This window comes from Meriones unguiculatus (genome assembly GCF_030254825.1).
Source record: "Meriones unguiculatus strain TT.TT164.6M chromosome Y unlocalized genomic scaffold, Bangor_MerUng_6.1 ChrY_unordered_Scaffold_25, whole genome shotgun sequence".
Taxonomy (NCBI): Eukaryota; Metazoa; Chordata; class Mammalia; order Rodentia; family Muridae; genus Meriones; species Meriones unguiculatus.
The window spans coordinates 23,377,697-23,396,704 of NW_026843710.1; the positions used below are offsets into that span (position 1 = coordinate 23,377,697).

General features: G+C 38.5%; 1 pseudogene; it reads right to left on the reverse strand.

The window, feature by feature from the left end:
- Positions 1 to 18,778, reverse strand: LOC132651745 (small ribosomal subunit protein uS5-like; annotated as a pseudogene).
- Positions 18,779 to 19,008: the final 230 nt, after the last annotated feature.

Here is a 19,008-nt window from a genome sequence, read left to right on the forward strand (position 1 = left end):
TAATTTACTTTATTTTTCTTGTATAAAAACCCTTATGTGGTAGCCACAGCTGGAGCCTGGGTCCTCTGAACAGAGACTCTGGTATGGGTTTTCACAAGATGATCAGTGAATTCCTGATAAGGGGACTTGGTGAACACAGTCTCTTTTTAGAAGTCAGGTGTCAGGTAGCTATAAGTCTTGGAGATGGCATCAACAGTGGCCTTGGCAAAGTTGCCCCGGGTGGCAGTGCTGCCCCTGGCTGATGTGTAGCAGTCATCAATACCAGCCATCATCAGTAGCTTCTTGGGCACAGGAGCAGAGACAATGCCATTGCCTCTGGGGGCAGGGATAAGACGCACCAAAACATAGCCACAGCGTCCTGTCACCTTGCAGGGAACAGTTTGGGGTTGCCAATCTTGTTGCCCCAATAGCCTCTTCGAACAGGGATGATGGAAAGCTTGGCCAAGATGATGGCTCCTCGGATGGCAGTGGCTACCTCCTTGGAATACTTAACACCAAGACCAACGTGACCATTGTAGTCTCCAATAGCAACAAAAGCCTTGAACCTGGTCCACTGGCCAGCCCGTGTCTGCTTCTACACTGGCATGATTTTTAGTACCTCATCCTTTAGGGATGCACCCAGGAAAAAGTCGATAATCTCAGATTCCTTAATGGGCAGGGAGAACAGGTAGATCTCCTCCAAGGACTTTATCTTCATGTCCTTAACCAGGCGGCCCAGCTTGGTGACAGGGATCCACTCCTTGTCTTCAGCTTTACCTCCACCAGCCCCGCAGCCTCGGCCACACCCACAGCCCCGACCACGACTGCAGCCCCTAAGACCGCTACCTAACCCTCTGCGGAAGCCGCATGGCCTCCTAGTCCTGGGCTGCCAGGCCCTCCTGGCCCTCCAGCTGCACCATTTGGTGTTTTCACGAAGAAGAAGTTATCTCCTTAGTTTTTAAATGAAGTTTTTCCCTGGTTCCCAGGTGAAGGTAACATCAATCTAGAAAGTTGGGAAAAAAGGAATCTCACAATCTAAAGTGTTATTTTGGAAAAGTAGAGCTGCCAAACAGGCAGAAAAAAAGTACTTCCGAATTTACTTAAAATGTTCATAAAAGACCTCAAACAGATTTGTGTAATTTGAGAACAGAAAATAATTTAGGAGCTAGATAGTGAAGGTGAGACAGAATCAGAGGTAGAAACTGCCAAGTCTTATAGTTCAGATTGGCCTCCAGCGCCCCCTGCCCCTGTGGCTTTCCTTTCCCTGCTTTATATGCAGGAGATACTGGACCACTGTTCTCAGAGAGAAAGTACAATTACAAAGAGAACAAATTCAGTTATTGAGGGAATTAGAGAAATTAAAATTATGAAATAATAATAATTGGATTGATTGCAGTGGTAAATTTTAAACTCTGGTTTTCACCTTTAAAATTATAAACATGCTCTATGATTTCACTGCTAAAGAGGATGTTATGTTTTAATATTACAAAATCAGGTTTTATAAAATATTTATTGTCCATTTCATTTAGATTTTCAAATTTTGTGGCATATAAACTTTTGAAGTAAGTCATAATGATTGTTTGGATTTCCTCAGTGTCTGTAGTTATGTCCCCCTTTTCATTTCTGATTTTGTTGATTTGGATGGTGTCTCTCTACCTTTTAGTTAGCTTGGCTAAGGGTTTGTCAATTTTGTTGATTTTCTCAAAGAACCAGCTCTTGGTTTCATTGTTTTATTTGTTTCCAATTGATTGATTTCAGCCCTGAGTTTGATTATTTCCAGCCATCTACTCCCTCTTGGTGTGTCTGCTTCTTCTTTTTCTAGGGTTTTTATGTGAGCCATTAAGTTGCTTGAATGAGCTGTCTCGAATATCTTCTTGAGGGCACTTAGTGCTATGAACTTTCCTCTTAGCACTGCTCTCATTGTGTCCTACAAGTTTGGGTATGTTGTGTCTTCATTTTCATTGATTTCTAGAAAGACTTTAATTTCTTTATTTCTTCCCTGACTCAGCTGTCATTTAGTAACAAATTGTTCAGTTTCCATGTGTGTGTAGGTTTTTTGCTATTTTTGTTATTGTTGACGTCCAGCTTTATTCCATGGTGATCAGACAAGATACAAGGGATTATTTCAATCTTCTTGTATCTGTTGAGGCTTGCTTTGTGAACAACTATATGGTCTATTTTGGAGAAGGTTCCATGAGGTGCTGAGATGAGGCTAAATTCTTTTGTGTTTGGGTGTAAAGTTCTGTAAATGTGTGTTAGGTCCATGTGATTCATCACCTCTGTCAGAGACAATGTTTCTTTGTTTAATTTCTGTTTTGTTGATCTGTCCTTTGTTGAGAGTGGGGTATTGAAGTCTCCCACTATTAATATGTGGGAATCTATATGTGTTTTAAATTTTATCAATGTTTCTTTAACAAATTTGGGTGCTCTTGTATTTGGGGCATAGATGTTCAGGATTGTGATGTCTTCCTGGTGGAATTTTCCTGTGATGAGTATGTAGTGTTCCTCCCCATCTCTTTTTACTAATTTTGGTTGAAAGTCTTTTTTATCAGATATTAGAATGGCTACTCCTGCTTGCTTCTTGGGTCCTTTGGTTGGAAAGTCGTCTTCCAACCCTTTACCCTCAGGTAATGTCTATCTTTGTGTCTTAGTTGTGTTTCTTGTATGCAACAAATTGATGGGTTTTGTTTACATATCCATTCTGTTAATCTGTGTCTTTTTATTGGAGAGTTGAGTCCATTGATGTTGAGAGAGATTAATGACCAGTGGCTGTTAGATCCCTTGATTTTGATGTTGGCTATGGTCATCAGGTTGTGTGCTTGGTTGCTTTTTGTTTTACTGTAGTAGGGTTATTTATTTCTTGTGTTTTCTTGAAAGAAGCTATTTTCTGGGGGTTGTATTTTCCCTTCTAGTGTCTTCAGTAATGCTGGATTTGTTTGTAGGTATTGTTGAAATATGTTTTTATCATTGAATATCTTGTTTTCTCTGTCTATGAGGACTGAGCGTTTTGTGGGAGATAGTAGCCTGGGCTGACATCTGTGTTCTCTTAGGGTCTGCATGATATCCGTCCAGGCCTTTCTGGCTTTCATAGTCTCTGTTGAAAAGTCAGGTTTGATTTTAATGGGTTTGCCATTATATGTTACTTGGCCTTTTTCCCTTGCAGCTTTTAGTATTTTTTCTTTGTTCTGTATACTTACTGTTTTGATTATTATGTGGCAGGAGGATTTTTTTTTTCTGGTCAAATTTGTTGGGTGTTCTGTAGGCTTCATGTATTCTTATTGGCCTCTTTCTTGATCGATTGGACTTACCAAAGCTGAACCAGGACGAGGTAAATCAACTAAATAGACCTATATCCCCCAAAGAAATAGAAGCGGTCACCAAAAGTCTCCCATCCAAAAAAAAAAAAGCCCAAGACCAGATGGCTTCAGTGCAGAATTCTACCAGACCTTCAAAGAAGAGCTAACACCAATTCTCCCCAAACTATTCCACAAAATAGAAACAGAAGGAACATTACCAAAGTCATTCTATGAAGCCACAGTCACCTTGCTACCTAAACCTCACAAAGACTCAACAAAGAAAGAGAATTTCAGGCCAATCACCCTTATGAACACTGATGCAAAAATACTTAACAAAATACTTGAAAACCGAATCCAAGAACACATCAAAGATATTATCCATTATGACCAAGTAGGCTTCATCCCAGGTATGCAGGTGTGGTTCAATATACGGAAATCCATCAATGTGATCCACCATATTAACAAACGGAAAGAAAAAAAAAAACAACACATGATAATCTCCCTAGATTCTGAAAAAGCATTTGACAAAATCCAACATCCATTCATGTTTAAAGTATTTGAGAGATTAGGGATATAAGGCACATATCTAAACATAGTAAAGGTGACATACAGCAAGCCTATAGCCAACATCAAACTAAACGGAGAGAAACTTAAAGCAATCCCACTAAAATCAGGGACAAGGCAAGGCTGCCCACTCTCCCCATATCTCTTCAACATAGTTCTGGAAATCCTTGCTAGAGCAATAAGACAATTGAAGGAGATCAAGGGGATACAGTTTGGAAAGGAAGAAGTCAAATTATCACTATTTGCAGATGATATGATAGTATACGTGAGTGACCCCAAAAACTCTAACAGGGAACTCCTACAGCTCATAAACACCTTCAGCAAAGTGGCAGGATACAAAATTAACTGAAAAAAAAAAAATCAGTAGCCCTCCTGTATACAAAAGCCAAAAGGGCTGAGAAAGAAATTAGGGAAACAACACCCTTCACAATAGCCACAAATGACATAAGGTACCTCAGAGTAACCGTAATCAAGGAAATCAAAGACTTGTATGAAAAAAATTTCAAGTCTCTGAAGAAAGAAATAGAAGAAGATATCAGAAGATGGAAAGATCTCCCATGCTCATGGCTTGACAGGATTAACATAGTAAAAATGGCCATTTTACCAAAAGCAATCTACAGATTCAATGCAATTCCCATCAAATTACCAACACAATTCTTTAAAGACCTGAAAAGAAAAATTCTCAACTTCATATGGAATAACAAAAAACCCAGCATTGCTAAAACAATCCTCTACAATAAAAGATCTTCTGGAGGTATCTCTATCCCTGATCTTAAGTTGTACTATAGAGCAACATTTTTAAAAACTGCATGGTACTGGCATAGAAACAGAATGGTGAATCAATGGAACTAAACAGAGGACCCAGAAATAAACCCACACACTTATGAACACCTGATCTTTGACAAAGATGCCAAAACCGTACAATGGAAAAAAAGATAGCATCTTCAAGAAATGGTGCTCGTCCAACTGAATGTCTACATGTAGAAAAATGAAAATAGATCCATACTTATCATCGTGCACAAAACTGAAGTCCAAGTGGATCAAAGACCTCAACATAAAACCAGACACATTAAATCGGCTAGAAAAAATGTGGGGAAAACCCTAGAACTCATTGGTACAGGAGAAATCTTCCTGAACAGAACACCAACAGCACAGGCTTTAAGAGCAACAATCAATAAATGGGACCTCATGAAACTGAAAAGCTACTGTAAAGCAAAGGACACCGTCATCAAAACAAAACGTCTGCCTGCAGATTGGGAAAGAATCTTCACCAACCCTATATCTGACAGAGGACTCATATCCAGTCTATATAAAGAACTAAACAAGCTGAAAATCAGCAAACCAAGTAATCCAGTTAAAAAAATGGGGAACAGAGCTAAATAGAGAATTCTCAACAGAGCAATATCGAATGGCAGAGAAGCACTTAAAGAAATGTTCAACCTCATTAGCTATTAGGGAAATGCAAATCAAAACAACCCTGAGATTTCACCTTACACCCATGAGCATGGCCAAGATCAAAATCTCAAGTGACAACACATGCTGGAGAGGTTGTAAAGAAAGGGGAACCCTTCTCCACTGTTGGTGGGAATGTAAACTTGTACAACCACTCTGGAAATCAATCTGGCGCTTTCTCAGACAACTAGGAATAGCGCTTCCTCAAGATCCAGCCATACCACTCCTAGGCATATATCCAAAAGAGGCTCAATTACACAAAAAGGATATTTGCTCAACCATGTTTTTAGCAGCTTTCTTTGTAATAGCCAGAAGCTGGAAACAGTCCAGATGCCCCTCAACTGAAGAATGGATGCCGAAATTGTGGTACATCTATACAATGGAATACTACTCAGCAATGAAAAACAAGGAAATCATGAAATTTGCAGGTAAATGGTGGGACCTGGAAAGGATCATTCTGAGTGAGTTGTCCAAGAAGCAAAAAGACACATGGTATATACTCACTCATATATACATACAACGTAAGACAAACCCACCAAAATCTATGCATCTAAAGAAACCAAGCAAGAGAGAGGACCCTAACTAAAATGTTCAATCCCCACCTGAAAGGCAAAGCCAGAAGAAGAAATCAGGAAACAAACTAGAAACATACCACAGAGGCCCTCTGAAAGCCTCTGCCCTGCAGACTATCAAAGCAGATGCTGAGCCTGATGGCCAACTCTCGGGCAGAGTGAATGGAATTTTATGTAAGAAGTGGGAAATAGTAAGAGTTGGAGAGGACAGAGTCTCCACAAGGCGAACAAAAGAAGAAAATTTGAACACAGGGAACTTCCCAGAGACTCTTACTTTAACCAAGGACTATTCATGGAGATAACCTAGAACCCCTGCACAGATGTAGCCCATGGCAGGTCAGTGTCCAAGTGGGTTACCTAGTAATGGGAAGAGGGACTGCCTCTGACATAATCTGATTGGCCTGCTCTTTGATCACCTCCCCCTGAGGGGGGAGCAGCCACAGTAGAAGACAATGCAGCCACTTTTGATGAGAACTGATAGATTAAGATCCGAAAGGAAAGGAGAACCTCCCCTATTAGTGGACTTGGGGATGGACATGCATGCAGAAAGGGGGAGGGAGGGTGGGATCGGAAGGAGAGGATGGAGGGGCTTATGGGGGGATACAAAATTAATAAAGTATAATTAATAAAAAAATGTGCTTAAGTAAAAAAAATATATATATAAGTGTTTAAATAGCAGGTACGGTGATTGTTTTCTGTGTTTGTATCTGTTTTTTGTTTTGTTTTGTTTTGTTTTTCTCTGCTAGCTTCTGTTTTTGTTTCTGGTTTTGGTTTGCTCATGAGGTCTTGGAAACTTGGTGAGTTTCTAATCTAGTCAAGAGAATCTGTGGGATGCTAAAAGGCCTGGGTAAGAGGTCAATAAAGGTTCCACTCCTTTGGGACCAGGAGAGAGCGTCACTGGGACCCGATTCTTTATGATAAAAGGGCTGTTGGAGCCCACTCTCCATCTGAAAGCTGTGGAAAGGGCCATAGGGGTTCTGCTCCTTCTGGAATCTATGTGTGTGGATGGGACACATGAGGGGGTCCATTCCTCCTGGAATCTGTAGGACTTGTGTCCAGTAGGAGCTTGTCAAGTCATGGTATTTGGGTAGTCTGGTTTCTCCTAGATGACAATGTCACATTTCTTTGTTCCTTATGTATCTCTCTGTGTGTGTACATTATATCTGTAGACATGGATATGTTTAGACATGAGACAATTGGAATCAGCACCTCTGAGTTTGGTCCTGGACCATTGGAGTTAAATTCTATAAAACATTTTTAAAGTTATCAGGAATTTTAAAATAGTAAACCTTGGGTATTAGCTGGGTTCCACCTTCCACCTTCCCGATGGTGAGTGCTCTCTGTCACAAACAATTCCACATTTGGCTAAGGCTGAGGATCTGGCTTGCTTCCATGTATGTGGACCTATCTGCATTGCCCATGTGGCACGCTGGGGTTGGCTACCCAGAGGCTATTTAAGCTGTGGGCTGGCTTTCCCCAGGGTCCGATGATTGTTCAAGGTTCCTGAATAAACTGCATTGAAAAAAAATAAAAAATAAAAAAATAAATAAAATAAAAAAGAAATTAAAGCAGTTTCTCAACCCTTTGGGGGAAATAAAATACTTTGGTATTTATTTTATTAATTTTACAAAGTAAAACCAAGCCATGTTGTTTAAGCCATTTAAACAAAAATTGCAGTTATTACAATATATCATGTAAAAAAATACCTATAAAATATGTAGTTCTTCATTCAAAAAGCCTGGAGATTCTTCAATATGAATGTTTTCTTATGCTCTTTTACAGGCAAAAAAGTACTACAGTTCCATGTTAGCACAGAGTTATGCAGGGTTATATTGATATCATTGTTAACAATTAAATAAAATATATGCCTGGCTGCGAGTACCTATATAAATGATTTAATGCTGTGTTACTTTTTTTTTTTTTTCTGGCCTATAGGTTTAGTACAGGTAGTATAGTCTATTTTTGCTGAGGGCTAGAGACTCAGTTTAGTTCTCTGTTTAATGTTAAAAAAAAAAAAACTCTTGTCCTTTCATATTTTGGTTTTTAAGTTTTAATGCAATATGGTAGGATTAATAAGATTTGCTAGCCCCTTTATAAATTATGTTTAATTAAAAGTTTTGCTTTGATTTTAATTTAAAAAGAAGCAATTTAAAGTTATGCTAAAGATTATAGTTCCGTACAATATTGAGTTTTACCTACTCTTTTTTTTTTTTAGGTTGAATTTAAAATTGTTTTGCAAATATTTGCAAAATTTTTTAAGGTTAAATTTAAAATAAATTTAAAAGCTTGCCTATATAGAACTACCTAAAATTTGGTTCTAAAACATACCTTTAAAAATATGTAAAAATTGATATTATAGCATCCTGTTTTATAGGATGAAATTTAGAGCAGATGATAAAGGTAGACAAAGAGTAACTCAAATATGCTGGCCCTCAGACTTGTCAGAGTTCTGATGAATATGGAATTTTAAAATATGTAAGCTTATTATGACAGATTCCAACCTATTTAAGTACAAAAAACAAATTAATTCAGTTTTTATAGATGCAACATATAATTTTTCCATTTAAAACAATTGTTGATATTTTTAACTGTATTTACTGATGGTTCATTATCTGGTGTTTCTACCTATGCTTATAAAAGAAAAACAAAAACAGTATCTTTTCAAGTGTCTAACACATTTGTACAAATAGCAGACTTATCTTCAGTATTGGTTGTGTTTCGAAGTTTTAATGAGGAATCTTTGAATATTTTTACAGATAATACATGTATAACTCAGGCTTTGCCTGGGTTAGAGACCCCAGGACAAAATCTGACATCTTCTCCTGCTGGATTGTTATTTTTACAAATTCAAAATTTAATACAAAATAACTACCATTTTCTCTTTTTTATAGGACATTTGAGTGCCCAATACTAATTTGCCAGGACCCTTATCATAAGGGCATGTATTGGCAGATAAAGTCACCAAAAATTATTGTCCACAGTTAAAAATAGCCAAGGATGTCCATAATACACATCATCTTAATAGTCAAAACTTGAGATTTAATATGGATTGACTAAGGAACAGGCCTGTAGTATGGTCAAGGCTTGTAGTACTTCTCAATTTCAGACTGTTCCTCATTTGGCATCAATCCTAAAGGATTGGCTCCAAATCAGATTTTGCAAATGGAGATTACTCATATTCCTGAATTTAAACAATTGAAATATGTACATGTTTGCATAGATACCTATTCTTGATTTCTTTTTGCCACTCCTCAACCAGGAAAAGCTGAAAAAATATTATTTTTCCTTATCTACAGGACTTTAATGTTCTAGGAGTTCCTAAGCAATTTAAAACTGACAATGGAACAGGATATACCAGGAAATCATTTAAAAGTTTTTGTCAACAGATTCAAGTTTCTTATTTAACTAAAATACCTTAAGGACAAGGCATGGTAGAGAATACCCACTAAAACATTAAGATTTATTTGCAATAAACAAAAAAGGGGGAGCTACTCTCCTTGACACCTAAGAATGATCTTAATCATGTTCTTTTCATTCTGAATTTTTAATTTGGATGAGCATGATAAATCTTCACCAGATATATTGTGGCATACAGAAACTAAGAAAACTCTTGCTAAAGAAAATGGAGGGATCCTTTAACAAATCAATGGCATAGACCTAACCCTTTACTCATAAGGGAATGAGGATCTGTCTCTTTTATTAGCACGAAAATGATGCAGCTCAAGGTTACTGAACATTTGGTGTGACAAGTGGATGATCAATTTTCTCCTGACTATTATAATGATGTCAATGAAGACAACTCTAGTCAAAATGACTATTTATTGGGTGCATGTTCCTAATCCAACTATACTATATCCACTTTCCTGGGATGATCCAGATGTCCTTGTTTATGTCAACAACACTTAGTTGCTGGGTTTTCCTGCTTTTAAAAGAATGCAAGTAAAACAGACTCTTCACATTTCAGGAGTAGGAAGATGTCATCCTCTTTGTTCTACCAGAGAAATTATTCATCAGGAAAGTTTACAAGTCTCCCCTATCCAGGTTATAAGTCAGGATGCCTACTACTTTAAAGTTGGGATGGCATCTGAAGCCTCCTTTTGCAACCAGGTAAAGTGGAACATGGGAGGGATATTATTGTCCCTTCCTATTGGAGTTAAGAATGACAGTCTTATATCTCCAATGACTTACTCACACTGTGAGAAAGGGGATCAATGCACTTGTCCTCAACTGATGGTTCCTTGGACAAGATGCAACAGAGAACCACCCACCATCTACTCCTAGGACAATGATGGTGCATTTACAGTCATGGACTGGACTGGTCTACCATTAAGAGTATTAAGAACTTGGCTTCTAGTAAAGGCAGTCAAAATTCCTTTGTTTTAGGAAAAGCTGGTAGTGCTGGATTTTGGAGGACTTCAAATATACACTGGCAAACCTATGTATGGAAATTGGGGGCTGTGTGTGGATATAGGCATTCTCTCTGGGAATGCAAGTAGCTTTGCTAAATTAATCAAGTATACTTCCCTTTTGGCATGTATTAGTCCTCCATATTTACCGCTAATTGGAAACATTGTAGTGAGACATTTTAAGAACAATGACACCTATTCAATTGAATGCATATATTACAGTCTTACTAATTGTGTTAGTGCTGATAATAATGCTCTTTCAGTATTAGTTATTATCCAACCTACTTTTGTTTTGATTCCTGTTATGGTTTCTGATTATTGGTATGAAGAAACAGAATTTAATTGGACTCAGGTACAGAATTACCTTGCTGGTATTTGGTCTAGCAAAAACTTCTCATTAAATATGTTATTGATGAGAAATAAGATCCATGACATAGAATCTGCCAAGAAACCTAGGTTAGAATTGGCCAATACAGCCTGGGATATATTTACTAGCCCTAAGAGGTACATTCCATCCTTTGATTCTGTGCTTAAGTAAGGCCTGAGACTTGTAGACCTGCCATGTATGAGTTTGTTGGCCTGTGCCTGTCTTCCTTGCATGTTACAGTTCCTTCTTCAACAATTTCAAGGAATGCAAGTGCAGTTGCTTTAATTTAAAGATCTCTAACGACTCTATTTGATATGGAAGTAAATCAATGACATGTAAGAGTAAAATTGTGTTCTTTCAACCTAAGATAGGGGAACATAAAAGTTCCATTGGAGACCTTGATAAGGAAAAATACACATTTCACCAACCTAAGACAGGCTCTCCATAAAACAAAGAAGGGGAAGTGAAGGAGTCTCATTATTGGAATTTTGCCTCCTAGCCATGGCAGATGCCTGTCTTATCTAAGTTCCATGTCTCAGAGACTGTCCTTGCCAGTCTCTGCAAAGAGGGTGTTATGAGCCTGAGAAGTTGATAGCAAGCTCCCTGCAACCTTGGGAATTGAGAATAAACTTGTTGTACCCTTGAATGAATTCCTGGATGCCTTGCCAGGTGGCAAAGACATGTTTCTATTGTGAAAGAAATTTTACTTGTACCCGTTGTTTTATAGTTGTTCTTTACATGTTCAGTAAACTGAGACTTGAACAGGAATCTGTCTTGTCTCCATTCTTCACATCTCTGTCCCCCATTTACACTCTCTCTTTTAGGTGTAGCCTGTTAGACTAGCCAGCAGGAATGTCAGTTACCTACTCTTTTTCTTGCTCATAAAGACTCAGTACCCCAGAGAACCCTAGACCCTGCCATTTATTATATCAATAAGAATGTGAAGGTACATTTAGTGAGAATAGCAGTAACTGCTCAGTTCAAAGTCACAATTTTGGAAATTTAAGAACCAAGACCACAGTAGGACACCTTATTGTCCTCTGGTACATTCTCTTTAATCCCATATCCATTGTGGTGTCCCTACTTAGAAAGCTGTCCAATTAAAGAAACATTGAAGTTTCATTTCCTACCTGACTTTGTCACAGAGGTAAACAGGCGTAAAGGTGTGGGATCTGGATAAAGGGATGAGATATAGGCATGTTGGATATAACACGAAAGAGTCAAGTGTGCACAGAATCAGATAAACTGGACACTGAGGAAAGATTGTTTATTCATCTCCATGAAAACCTCAAGATTCTCTCAGGTGTTTATTGGCTAGGAGGGAGAATGATGCCATGCAAAAGGTGAAAATGAATAAGTGTTTCAGGAGACTGTTATTAAAAGTGGCAAGTAGATAGCCTGCTTGAGAGAAAGGCTGTGCAGCCCTACATGCCTCAATCTGGGTAGCTGAAAGCACACAACACAGAGATAACAGTTCGTGTGTCCGAGACTCTTAGTTCAGAAAAATGGTCACATATTCCTTTGAAGTGGTCACTAATAAAGTCACGTTACCTTGACATGGGAGTTTCCCATTATCATAGATTCCATTATTATTTTTTAAATGCAAAGATATGTCCTTTGTCAGTTAATTACTTACTATGAAAATGTTCGCTGACCAGGGCATCTCTTTGAACAAAAAGCATTTAATTAGGATCTTGCTTATATTTTTACAGAGACCATACCTGCTGTCATGTCATCAAGCAGTCATCTTGATGTTGTCCTTCAGCAGAACTGAGAGCTTTTCATAAGGGACCATGAGTGGAAGTCTCAGAGAATGAGACTGAGAGAGACAGAGAGACAAAGTGCTGGAGTGACAGATTCAGAAATAGAGAGATCGAGACTGACAGAAACAAGTTAAAAAGTGAGAAACTGAGAGGCAGAGACTCCATTCTGTCTGGCCACTTTTATTGGTAAATCAACTTCAGAGCACACCCATCTATAATAAACTCCAATAGGAATTATATTACCAAACAAGGTTATAACTCCTAGGCCTTCCCAGACATTTCCTCACTGGGGACTAAATATGTAAACAGATGAGCTTCAAGGGGACTTTGCAAATCAAATCTCCAGGAAGTGGAAGAGGATGGAGAGACTTCTAGGCTAAAAGAACATACTTATCCTGATAGTTTGTCATGCAGTACAATGATTAAAGTCCCAGCAACATCTACGTTCTAAAGAACAGCATTGACAGTCTCCATTAGGAAAATGAACAATATTTCCATAATGGAATTTTATTCAGCTAAGAAAATAACATCATGATATTTTCAGGTAGATGGATGGAATCAGGAGAAATCATCCTGGGTGAAGTAACTAAAATGCAGAAATACAAATATAGTTTGTATCACCTATGAGGAGGATAATAGTGAGGAATAAAGTTATAATAGGCCATTTATTGTGAGCAAACCAGTCTTCAAATAGGGGAATTGGGTGGCAAATAATGTTACATATAGAGACCTACACTCCAATAATATTCAGAGAGAAGCCTTCAAGCACCCAGGTCTAAATGGTATTTCCCTATGAAAGTCCCCCTCCCCTCAGAGTTCTGGGAAGCCTGCAGAAAATGAGACAGGAAGAGTGTCATAGTAGAGGCAATTAAGGACTCAAGGAGAACAATGCCCTGAAAATCCTGCCACAGAGGAAGATGATGCAGCCAGTCTAGGTGATACCAGATAATCTAGGGTGACATAGAAGGGGAGGAGGACCTTCACTCTCAGGGCAATTTTAGAAATTACAAAGGGGAAAAGGAGGCTTGATGGGACTGGAAGGAGATGAGTGAGGGGGCATCAGAGGGGATATGATGTAAACGAATTATAATAAAAAATACATAAGGAAAACTATGATAAAAGTGATAAAGTATAGAGCTCTTCAGGACTGATGGCTACTTCTTGGTTTGGCAGGGATTAACTCAGTTTCCTCTAAGGGACTTGACACTGTGACTTTGCTCATGTTCCAGTGATCATATGAATAACATATACTTCAATTGGTGTATTTTAAAGAAAAAAAGTTTTAGTGTGACACATGGGTAAAAATTTGAACCTGGGAGCATTGGAGAAGGAGTGTACTGTATATTATATCAAATTTCCACATGAGCAATAAAAAATATTATGGTGACTATTTTTACAATGACTTTTAAAATGGAAAGAAGATTTCACTAAGGAAGGCAGATTTTTACTTTGTAAGGCATGGTTTCCAGGAAATCATTATGTAGCAGAGAATCCTAGCCATGATGTAGTGGTTAGGCATCCGCCTCACGTGGCATATCTGAACAGGCAGTCCTGGCACTAACACTACATTTAGAGAGTCTGTCCAGAGGACTATAGCTGGAAACACAGCTGTTCTTGTGTCCTAGGCAAATAATGAGGTCTTATTTCAATGTCATGAAGGCCCAGGTTTAAATATAAATCCCAGGACCAGGAGGCTTCCTTACTGACCACTGTGTAGGACACAGCTGCTGAACTAGCCAGGTCAGCCAAGGCAACTCTGCTCAAGAGGGTTGGCAAATCTAGTGTAGGATAACACCAACTGAAATTATATCTTGCCCATAATTTCACCATTTACACTCAGAGATCATTCTGTGTTTTAGCTAAACCATCCCAGGAATTGTCTGGTTTCCTTCTCTTTTTACTTCTCTTAAGTAAAATATGCAATACCTCAGTGAACCCTAGATCCTGCCAGCCTATTATATCCATAAGAATGGGAAGGTACATTTAGTGAGTACACCAGTAACAGCTCAGTTCAAAGTCACAAACTAGGAATTTTCAGATCCAAGAACACAGAAGCATACTACCTCGTCATTCGGTACATTCTCCTTAATGCCACATCACTTTGAAGGTTCTCTTATTAGCAAGCTCTCAAATTAAAAAAACATTAAAGTTTCATTTCTGACCTGACATTGCCACAGAGGTAAACATGAGTAAAGGTATGGGCTCCCAATAAAAGGATAAGATAAAGGCTTCTTGGGTTTCAAAAAAAAAAGTCACTTGTGCACAGCATCAGAGATACTGGACACTGAGAAAAGTTGGTTTACTCATCCCCATGGAAACCTCAAGATTCTCTCAGGTGTGATTGGCTGAAAGGGAGAATGTTGTCATGACACAATTGAGAGCCCATAAGATTTTCAGAAGCCAATCATTAAAAGTCCAAGTGGACAGACTGATTGAGAGACAGGCTGAAATGCACTACATGCTTCAATCTGGGCAGCTGAAAGCACACAACCCAGAAATGACAGTTCTGGTGTCCAAGACTTTAGTTCAGGAAAACTGCCACATATTTATTTCGAATAGTTATTAATAAAGTCACCTGTCCTTGCCATGTGACTTTTACATTATCACAGATTCCATTATTATTTATTAAATGGATAGATATGTCTTCAGTTAGTGAATTACTTACTGGCAAAACATAGCTGACCAAGGAAACTCTTTAAACAAAAAGGATTTAATTGGCAGCTGACTTATATTTTTACAGAGACAATCCACAATGTCACATCAGCAAGCAGACAACTTGTTGTTGTCCTTCAGCAGAACTGAAAGCTTTTCATACAGATCCACAAATGGTAGAGAGAGGGAGACTGAGAGAGACAGAGAGAGAAAGAGATAGACATTTTCAGAAATAGACTGAGACTGACAGTAACACATATATAAATAATAGAGATAGAGACTCCATTATGTCTGGTCACTTTAATTTACGTATCAACCTCAAAGCACACTCTCTTATAATATAACTACAATAGGAAATATATTATTAGCAAGGACATAACTTCTAACCCTGCCAATACATTTCCTCACTAGGACTCAACATGTAAACATGAGCTTCAAGGGGACATTGCAATTCAAATCACCAGGAAGTGAAAGAAGATGGAGGGCCTTTTAGGTGAAAAGAACGTAATTATCCTGATACTTTGTCATTCAACACAATGATTAAAGAACAATCAACTTCCTAGTCCTAAAAAAACAGACTGACAATCTCCTTTGGGAAAAATATGGAGTATTTCCATAATGCAGTATTATTCAGCTAAGAAAATGACATCAAGGCATTTTCAGGCAAAAGAATGGAACCAGGAAAATCATCCTGGTTGCAGTAACCAAAATGAAGACGGACAAATATGGTATGTATTTACTTATTAGGAGGTTTCCTAATAGTGGGGGATAAAGTTCCAATAAGTCTTCTACTGTGACCAAACCAGTCTTTCCACTAGAGGAATAGGGTGGCACATCCTATGGAAATTCAAGCAACCCAGGCTGTTATTTCAATATGTTGCTCTCTGCCCTCAACTGATAGATCAATGCCATGTTCTTCTATGTACACTGATACTTCCTTCTGTATCAAATGTGATTGCATACAGAGACCCACAGTTCGAGATTTAGCAGAGAGAGACCTAAAATACCCGGCTTTAAATGGGATTTTCCTATGAAATTCTCCCTCCCCTCAGAATTCTTGGAAGATTGTGGGAGAAGAGTCAGGAAGAGTGGCGGAAGTAGAGGGAATTGAGGACACAAGGAGAACAATGCCCTGAGAATAAGTCTTCAGCAGAAGATGATGCAGCCAGACTTTATGAGACCGGGTAAGCTAGAGTCTGATAGGTGGATAGGAGGACCAACAACTATCTGTGAACTAGAAAAAGGGTTTAGGGGAAGAAGAAAGAGGCTGGTTAGGACAGAAAGGAGAAGAGGTAAGGGGCAGAATTGGGATAGAAAGTAAACAAATTTTTATAAATAAATAGATAAATAAAACTGTGATCAAAGTGATGAAGTATAGGGCTCTTCAGAACTGATGGTCTTCTTGCAGGGGGTGCCAGGGTGTGGTAAGGATGAACTCAGCTTTCTTTAAGTAATTTGGCACTGAAAATCTGATCATGTTTTAATGAGTATATTAAAAACAAATATTTCAATTGATGTATTTTAAGAAAAATATTTATGTGTGACACATGGGTAGATATTTTAACCTGGAGCGATGGAAAAGTAGTGTAATATATATTATATGAAATTCCCACATAAGCAATAAAAATAAGATGTTCACAACTTTTACAATGGCTTTTAACATGGAGAAAAGATTTTGCTAAAGGAGGCCAAAGTTTGACTTTGTAAGGCATGCTTTCCAGGAACTCATTCTGTAGCAGAGAATCCTAGCCATGAACTAGTGTTTACCCAGCTACCTGAGATCCAATGAGCTCAGAAGGCACCTCTGAACAAGCAGTCCTGGCACTAACACTATGTTTAGAGGGTTTGTCTGGAGGACCACAGCAGAACTGTGTCCTCCAGCTGCTCTTGTGTCCTACGGCTATAGCACAGACATATTTCTCTGTCCTTAAGGGTCAGTTTTAACTGATAACCGAAGGAACATAAGAGTTCCTGACTCACCACTGCATAGCACACAACTACTAATTCAGTCAGGTCAAACTTCTATGAGTCCTGCTCATAGAAGGTTTGCAACACTAGTGTAGAAGAGCATCAACTGTCAAATAGTTTATTTCCCCTCAGTTTGCCTTTTACATAAGCCCGTATTTCCTTATTTCAGAGAAACTAGTCCCAGGAGTTGTCTGGTTTTCTTCTTTTTTTTTTTCCTGCTCTTAAAGACTCAATTGGCCAGAGAACCCTAGACACTCTCAGCCTATTATAGCAATAAGAATGTGAAAGTACATTTAGTTAGTACAGGAGTAACTGCTCAGTTCAATGGCACAACCTAGGAAATTTCAGATCCAAGACCACAATTGGAGACCACCTTGTCATTAGGAATGTTCCCCTTAATCCCACATCACTTTGAAGCTTCCCTATTAAGGATGCTATCCAATTAAATAAACATCAGAGTTTCATTTCCTAACTGACATTGTCACAAGAGTAAACAGGAGTAAGGTCCAGAATCTGGATAAAGGGATGAATACAGACATGTTGGGTTTCACAAGAAAAAGTCATATATACATAGGATCAGAGATACTGGAATCTGAGGAAAGTTTGTTAACTTATCTCCATAGAATCCTCAGGATTTTCTCAGGTGCTGATTGTCTGAGAAGGAGAATGATGTCATGAAACAGGGGAAACCCAGTAAGAGTTTCAGGAGCCAGTTGTTAAAAGGCCCAAGTGGACAGCGTGCTTGAAAGAAAAGCTGAGAAGCCCCACATGCCTCAGTCTGCTCAGCTGAAAGCACAACCCAAGATGACAGTTCCTGTAGTTCAGAAAAAATGGTCACATATTTCTCTTTTTATTTTTTAAATTTTTATTAATTACAATGTATTCATTTTGACTCCCCCCATAAACTCCTCCCTCCTTCCCTCCCAATCCCAACTTTCCTCTCCCATCTCCGCGCATTCCCATCCTCAAATCTACTGATAGGGGAGGTCTTCCTCTCCTTCCTTCTGAACCTAGTCTATGAGATGTCAACTTGTCTGGCTGCATTGTAATCTTAGGTGGCCTGGTAAGGCTGCTCCCCCATCAGGGGGACCTGATAAAAGATCTGGCTAATCACTATTTATCAAAGGCAGTCACTGTTTCCATTACTATGGAAACCACTTGGACACTGAACTGCCCCAGACTATCTGTGCAAGGGGTTCTAGTTTATCTCCAAGTATAGTACTTGGTTGGAATATGGGCCTCAGGAATGAACCCTGTGCTCAAATTTTTTAGTTCTTTTTCTCTTCTTTTGGAGCTTCTGTCCTCTCCAGATCTTACTCTTTTCCCAGTTCTTTCATTAGATTCCATGTACTCTGCCCAACAGTTGGCCACAAGTCTCAGCATCTGCTTTGATAGTCTTCAGGGCAGAGTCTTTCGGAGTTCTTCTGTAGTAGGCTCCTAGCTTTTTCCCTATTTTGTCCTTCTTCTGATGTCCATCCTCTTTGATTTTCAGGATGGGAATTGAGTATTTTAGCCAGAGTCCTCCCTTTTGATTAGTTTTTTTAGATCTAGAGATTTTAGTATTATATAATTATTATATTATTATATGTTATATATTACATATTATATTTATTATTATATATTATATATATATATATATATATATGAGTGAGTATATACCATGTGCATCTTTCTACTTCTAGGATAGCTCACTCAGGATGATCATTTTCAGTTCCCACCATTTACGTGCAAATTTCATGATTTGCTGATAATGTTCCATTGTGCTACACCCAATCCAGTGTAGCCAGTGTAGCATATCAATAGATTGTGCTACAGGGCAGGAGATATGCTTTCTTTGGAAATTTGTTCCCTGGGGGTCAATGGCAGGTCCCCCCCGCCCCTGTCCACATAAGTTAAAAAGACGTGTTCTAGGGTCTCTATGCTTTTTCATTCATGGTTGTAAGGCTGGATTAATGAGTTTTTTGATCTTTCTCTATGATTCTTGGAATA